The following is a 6,621-nucleotide window of genomic DNA, read 5'->3' on the forward strand; positions in this document are numbered from 1 at the left end:
TGTTTCCAACTGTGTAGCTGGGCTAGCTCGTCTGTGGGCCAATATCCTTCGGACTGCACATTTCACTGAGTGGCCTTCAAGCAGTGTGAGTTCCTGTAACTGCAAAAAGTAATGCTCATGTTAGCAACAAAAAATACATCAGTATGTGCGCAGCCTCTGAACAGCCAGATGATACAGACTTTCCTGGCAATTTCATAATTCGCTCGACTGAATACCGTGCCCTGGGCACCGTATTTCTTTTGATGAACAGTGCACGGCAACACCAATGGGCGTATCGATAATGGCGAAAAGCCTTAGTCGGGACAAAACAAAAAGGACAGGTCAAAGTTCCCCCCTCTCTCTCTAGATGTGTCCGGATCCAGGATTTTCACATTGTGGAGTTTGTACACCAGTTGGCCTGCACCTATGGCATATACCACATGGACATTCAGACATGTAACGTTATCCACACAGCATAATAAACTCCTGTAAAAACAAGCCTACACCTCACCACTTGTACTTGTCACCTTGACTCACTCATCAAATCAAAGCACCCTGCCTCTACTTACCAACTGCTTTTCGTTCTCAACAGTGAGTAGCCTTTCAAAGTTATTCACTTCTTCCACATCGCTGGGAAATGAATTCCTGTGTGTCTGAAACTTTGCTCTGCAGAGGCACTAGACTTGTGAGCAGGTGAGTTTGCTGCCACAGTGCCATACGGAGCATGTGGAAGTTCTTGGAGAGTTGTCATTGACACTTTGCAATTCATTACGCACAGCATGAAGAGACATGAATAACAAATTTCCACCTTTTAGGTGGATGTACTCACAGTGGTAGGGAACACGTTACAAATTTGCTATTGTCACGATGTAAGCTCTAAAAGAAACCCCATTTTGGCCTGCTAATGTTGCAATTCAATTCCGAAAAGGTGATGTTGGTTATCGGAACCATTCACCAATTGAGAGTTGGGAGGCGCGATGTCTGATTTTCGCTCTAACAATTTTATTATTCATTGTTGTGCTGCAGTCAGCCTAAAAAAATCAAGCTTTTGTGAGAATGGCCTAACTGTTCGAAAAGTGACCGTAAACCGCAGCCCAGCAGGTGCTCTGCTTGTGAGCTTTCATCACGTCATATATTTTTTTACCCTTCCATATGCCCTTCCGAAAGCTACATCAACCCTTCCCCTCTAACTCGAGACAAAAGAGCCACAGAAACATCATGTCAAAAGGCGCATGAAACGAACGACATTTTTTCATCTTTAGGCCATCTTCGATGCACTCCGAATGATTAAGGAAACAAAATTCTCATAAAAATTATTATAGCCTATATGCACACCCCCAAGAAAATGTACAATTTTGTTTTTGTTTCTCATGGAAAGATCAAGGGGACGAGCTACACCTAGGCTGATTCACATAGGTGGCTTCGGTTGGATTAGCCTACATGCAGCTTTCCTAGTTAGTGAACACATAATTGCTATTGAAATCTCACGCAAGTTGTTTTCGTCGCCTGTCCCACCCCTATATGTTCGCTGCTCTGATCAGCCACGATGAGATACTCTTATACTACGTCTGCTGCAGGTCAACGACGGCAGGTAAATTTGGACTCATATGAGACGCAATGGAAGGTGTGTCACTACTGTGGTGTGCACCATTTAAAAGCATGACAGGGGAGATTGCTGATTCCATGACTATACTTCTCTTATACCGGGTTAGCAACTATACAGGGCAGCTGTGTTCGTATACAAGATACACATACTCTCCGGAGAAAAAGTTCGGAGAGAGCCCAATCGGACATATCAATGAGGTGCCAGTTTGTTGTTTTTATAATAATTGTTAAAACGTAGGATAAATCATTCTCTACATACGAACAATATACGTAAATCGTTGTGCTTACCACGCTGTTGCAACGCAAGTCCTTGAGCTTGCGACGCAGTGACCTGCGCGGCAGCAGCTGTGATCACGGGAAGGCAAACTTCACATTACATATTGGACTGCAAGCTAGTGCGTAGGAAGAAGTTCACTGCTTCAATGCACAGGCTTCCTTGAATAAGAAGTGCCCCTAGATGACTACAATCGTTTTAGTCTGCGTTAGCACTTTATACATACAACTCCTTTGCGATCCTTGCTGTGTCACACTCAGTGATGGACGCGTACTGCTGATGGACACATAATCTGCATATTGCAAGTCTTTGTAGCCAGAGGTTTATCTACCCCCAGACTGTTTTTCATTAAATAAACGTGACTGACTAGCTTCCACCAGCAGCCCCTTGTTTGTTACCTCTACTATTGGCAGGTGCTCCTGAATTCGTAACTAGTGCGTTTCATGTGGTACACCTTTGGTAGCAGAAATATGTGGTTTTTCGAAACCAAGCTTTCTAGGCTAGGCAAGCTAACCTAGCTTTCGGGTACAAGAATGCCGCGCAGAGAGAATGTAAAACATACCTTTTCGCAGAAAGGTGTCCACAACTGGTGGGAGCTCATCTTCGCTGCTGTCCATGACTATGGGACAACGAGGTCGCTTCAGGTGCAGCTCATTCGAAGCATTTTACTCGGATGTGTATTGAGAAGGTGGCAGCTTTTGCTTGCACCATTGTGAGGTAAGAATACAGGCCAGTGAGCCATTGGCACATGCGTGCAGCTATATTAATAAATAAAACGTTTAACGTTTAAAACGATTATGTGTGTCTGTTAATATACATACTCAATGGTCCATTAACGCGAACTTCGAGTTCGTATTGGCTTCCTGGGGGGGGGGGGGGCAGGCTTTTCGAATCAGTCCTTCCACTTTATGGGTGGGTCATGCCACCTGCATACGTCTCCCGACAGCCAGGAAGACGACACGACTTCGATTTCATTTCGATCAATAAAATGCACGATAGCATACTGCACCTACATGTTCAGTCGAGCACAGCACGAAACAATAAAATAGCAAGTATTGAGAAAATGGAAGTCACGGATTCCACCACCAACACATAGAAAGCATAGGCAAGACAAATGGGTGCCGCAGGTTGAAATAACGTAACTATCTTTTCAGGTGGATACAATTGTTGGTGACGTATCTGATATTCAATGGAGAGAAGCGTAATGTAGGGGGAAACCTTTAAATACAGGGTGTTCCAAATTAAGCTTTCACTAGCACTTTATAAATAGGCGAACCAAAGAAAACTGGTGCTATTTTTTCTGTTCCTTGAGTAGGAAACAGGTGCTGCTAATTATGTAGCACCTGATTCTTACTCAAGGAACTGAAAAAATAGCACCAGTTTTCTTTTCTTCGCCTATTTATAAAGTGCTAGTGAAAGCTTAATTTTGAACACCCTGTATATTACATGAAACTAAGTGTCTCAGAATGAAATATCGTAGTGATCGGAAACGTAAGAATGGTGCGGGATTTGAACTTGGCGTCGCTCAAACCTCGCATCCAGCGAACTGTTGGACTTTCTGTTCGCTTTGGATATCACCAACTCAAAATCAGCATTGCCTCATCGTCGTCCTCACACGGTATGTGGATCGACATAATTATAATGTCGATTCGACGCTGTGTTGACTGTGTCACGTAACGTCAATTGAAGAAATATTTGTCCGTAGAGGAAGACTTGTTTGTTATTGCCTTTCAGTATGTCTGTATCCTTTGCATAACAAAGCGAAGTAGAATTGTCATCGAAGCTCAACTGTTTCTCTTTTTTTTTTTTTTAATCAGAGTATCACTATGCTTTGCTCATGCTTTGAGATGACTATATACTTGAGAGACATCTGTGATCTATCTGTTTTGTCTATCAGATCTATCAAGAAATTTTGCTTGTCCTGTCATGCTTACAGTATCCATGAGGCTACACTCTGATATACCATTAGCGGTACCTATGATATTGTTAATTGCAATAGGATATTCACCTCGGCCAGAGCAACCTGACAGTTGCGATCTAATTCCACTGACTGAGCGAGATCCATTCTGTACTTCCATCATTGTGTTACTCAGAAACACATCCCTCGAGCTTCCCCCTGTCCCTCACTCCTTCCTGCTGTCCTCTCTCCGTCTGTCCACATCTGTACGCCGCTCATAGCCACAGTTGCTTCGCGGCGCTAACACGCAATCAAAAAAAATAAAAAAACATCCCTCGAGCTGTTTGACAGTAAAGTGACATAGAAATGGTTCGTCATTTTTTATTTTTTTTTATTTTTGTTCTGAAACGAGATTATCGTGGCGAGACTTTAGCAAGAGGAAAGACTACTTGCGGGAAATTTAAAATTCCTCATAGCGTCGTCTCTTGAGGCAAAAGTGAATTCGCCATCTGTTTAAACATGTCACAAAAGAAGGGAAATTTAAAATGTTGTATAAGTAGCACATCTATTGAACATGACACAAAAACCTAAAGGGCGCGATATTTAAATTACTCGTGCAGGTAGTCCCATCTGTTGAACAGCAAACGAGCCAATGCTGCTGCGGTAAATTTAATATTTCATAGAAGTGGTGCCAGCCCTTGACGACGAAATCTAACAACTCCGTGGCGCCATCAACGGCGTGGCGGCACAAAACAAAATCAAACAACGTCTACCAGCCACAATTCTATTCTGATTAACCATTCTCCCAAACATGCCGAGCCCATGGCCTACTGGGTCGAAGTGCTCGGCTGACACCTAAAACGACCGAAGTTCGATTCCTGGTTTGTTACAGCATTGCTGTCATTATTGTTTACGTAATAATCTTATCAATGATATCATATGAGTAGGATTAACTATGATATAATATTACTGTTTATCTCTGGCAGCGTATCACTGATTAACTACCTTATCCGGTGACATCGCTGATATGAGTGCGGAGGGGCCTGACGTCGACTACTCGGGATCTGGCCAACGAAAAAAATGTGGCTCCTACGAAATGACCCCCCGAATTTGCCATAACACATGCAAAATCACCACATCACTCCGTTCAGTTCAAACCAAATTAATAAAACAGCTTCTTCTGCCTGCTTAAATGTGCCCTTGGCACGTAGCTTTAAAATACCTTTAAGATTCAAGTCATTGTATTTGGTGAAACCGTAGTTTCAATTAGGTGAATTTTATTCACCAAAGACAATGAGGTGAATCACCAAAGACAATGAGGTGGATCACCAAAGACAATGAGGTGAATTATATTGATTATAATTTAACGGCTTAGTTACCTCTTCTGCTCGTCTCGGCCTCCGTTTCTCTGTCTGACGCCATGAGTCTCCTTCTACGAACCATCCTCGGTAGCACTTATGACAGGCGGCAATCCTTCCTTGCTCGTTGGAGGAGACCAACTCCTGACTGGGTGCCAGGTCTGATGTCCTTACACTACCGTGAGGTAGTTCTTCACCATCCTGGTGCCTTTGACCAGCTAAAAGCCAACGTCAGGGCTTTCTACAAGGTACCAGGATTTCTCTCGGCGTGCGTCGATTTTCTCCACGGTATTCTAGGCCAAGAATGTCCACGTCTTCTCGATGAGGGCATGGACTTTGTCCGGTTCCTCGCCACGAACTACCATAGACACATCAGGGAAGCAGACACCATCGATCTCATAGTCATGATCGTTACTGCGATCGAGGAGTCTGATCCGGCTATCCCAATGCCGAAGGACGTCATTGAGATCCTCTTGCGCTCCGTTCACTGCCTCTAGGACTTCAGTGTTCCACGTCTTGACCTGACTTTGACCCCTGCCTGCCCCTGGACCACAATGGCTTCGGATTCATTGGCTCCCAATAACTGTTGGCGCTCAACCTCACCTCCCCGTGGTGGGAGCTGGTAACGGGCTCGACAGCCACAGCGAGTCCGGCCAACGAGGCTCTGAGCGCCAATCACAGCTGCGTAAAAAGCAAAAGAGAGAAATTTGAAGACAAAACGCAAAGGACAAGGAGCAAAGGAAATCAAAGCAAATGAAATCGAAAATCAAGAAATCCGGAGTCATCGCGCAACCACCGACGTGTTCTGGCCTAGGCAATCAAAGCTGTGCCTTGGTCAGTTCAAGTCGGGGTTCAAAACGGAAATGTCCGACCCGTTATGCCTGCGCAAAAGTTAAAAATATGTTATGCGCAGGCAAATCGGGTCATCGGGCAGAAGAAGTAGCCTGCGTCAAAGTCAAAGAATGCAACATCATTGAGATATGAAGACTGGTATGGCTGAACTACGTTAACAGGACAACAGATTACACGACAAAGAACAGTTGAAGCGAGTGCATGCAGGTCTCATCGCAAATGATATCCACGAAAAGAAAACAAGAAGAAAAGAACTAGGGATCCTTCGGAAAACGCACGACACGACTACGACTGTGACAAAGGAAATTGTGAAGAATTGTACCCATTTCGGACATGTGACTCTTTAAGAATACGGTGATACGAATGAGACAACGAAGGGATAGTCGGAAATGATTGCGCGACAAAGATACAACAGCAGTACACCTCGTGGAAAATATCGTACTGCCGTCCATAATGTGACTACAAATGCGACAAAGAAAGAAGAAGAAAAAAGAATGACAAAGAAGATGTCGCACCTATTTGGGACCTGTGAGTCTTTAAGGATGAAATAGCGAAACGACACAACGAAAGCGATACAACTACTGTACACCTCATGGAACAGAACAGAGCAGAGCAATATCGTTCTCATGCCTCCCTCGATAATGTGTCTGCAAATG

At 44.0% G+C, this 6,621-nt stretch overlaps 1 long non-coding RNA gene across 1 annotated transcript; it reads right to left on the reverse strand.

Annotated features, from left to right (window-relative positions):
* On the reverse strand, positions 1-2,642 carry LOC135376613 (uncharacterized). Its single transcript, XR_010417771.1, has 3 exons — positions 2,421-2,642; positions 1,873-1,929; positions 1-99 (listed from the first exon to the last, which is right to left on the reverse strand). It is a non-coding gene; the product is annotated as an uncharacterized LOC135376613 (long non-coding RNA).
* Between the last annotated feature and the right edge of the window lie 3,979 nt (positions 2,643-6,621).

This window comes from Ornithodoros turicata, unplaced genomic scaffold, assembly GCF_037126465.1.
Source record: "Ornithodoros turicata isolate Travis unplaced genomic scaffold, ASM3712646v1 ctg00001178.1, whole genome shotgun sequence".
NCBI classification, from domain to species: domain Eukaryota; kingdom Metazoa; phylum Arthropoda; class Arachnida; order Ixodida; family Argasidae; genus Ornithodoros; species Ornithodoros turicata.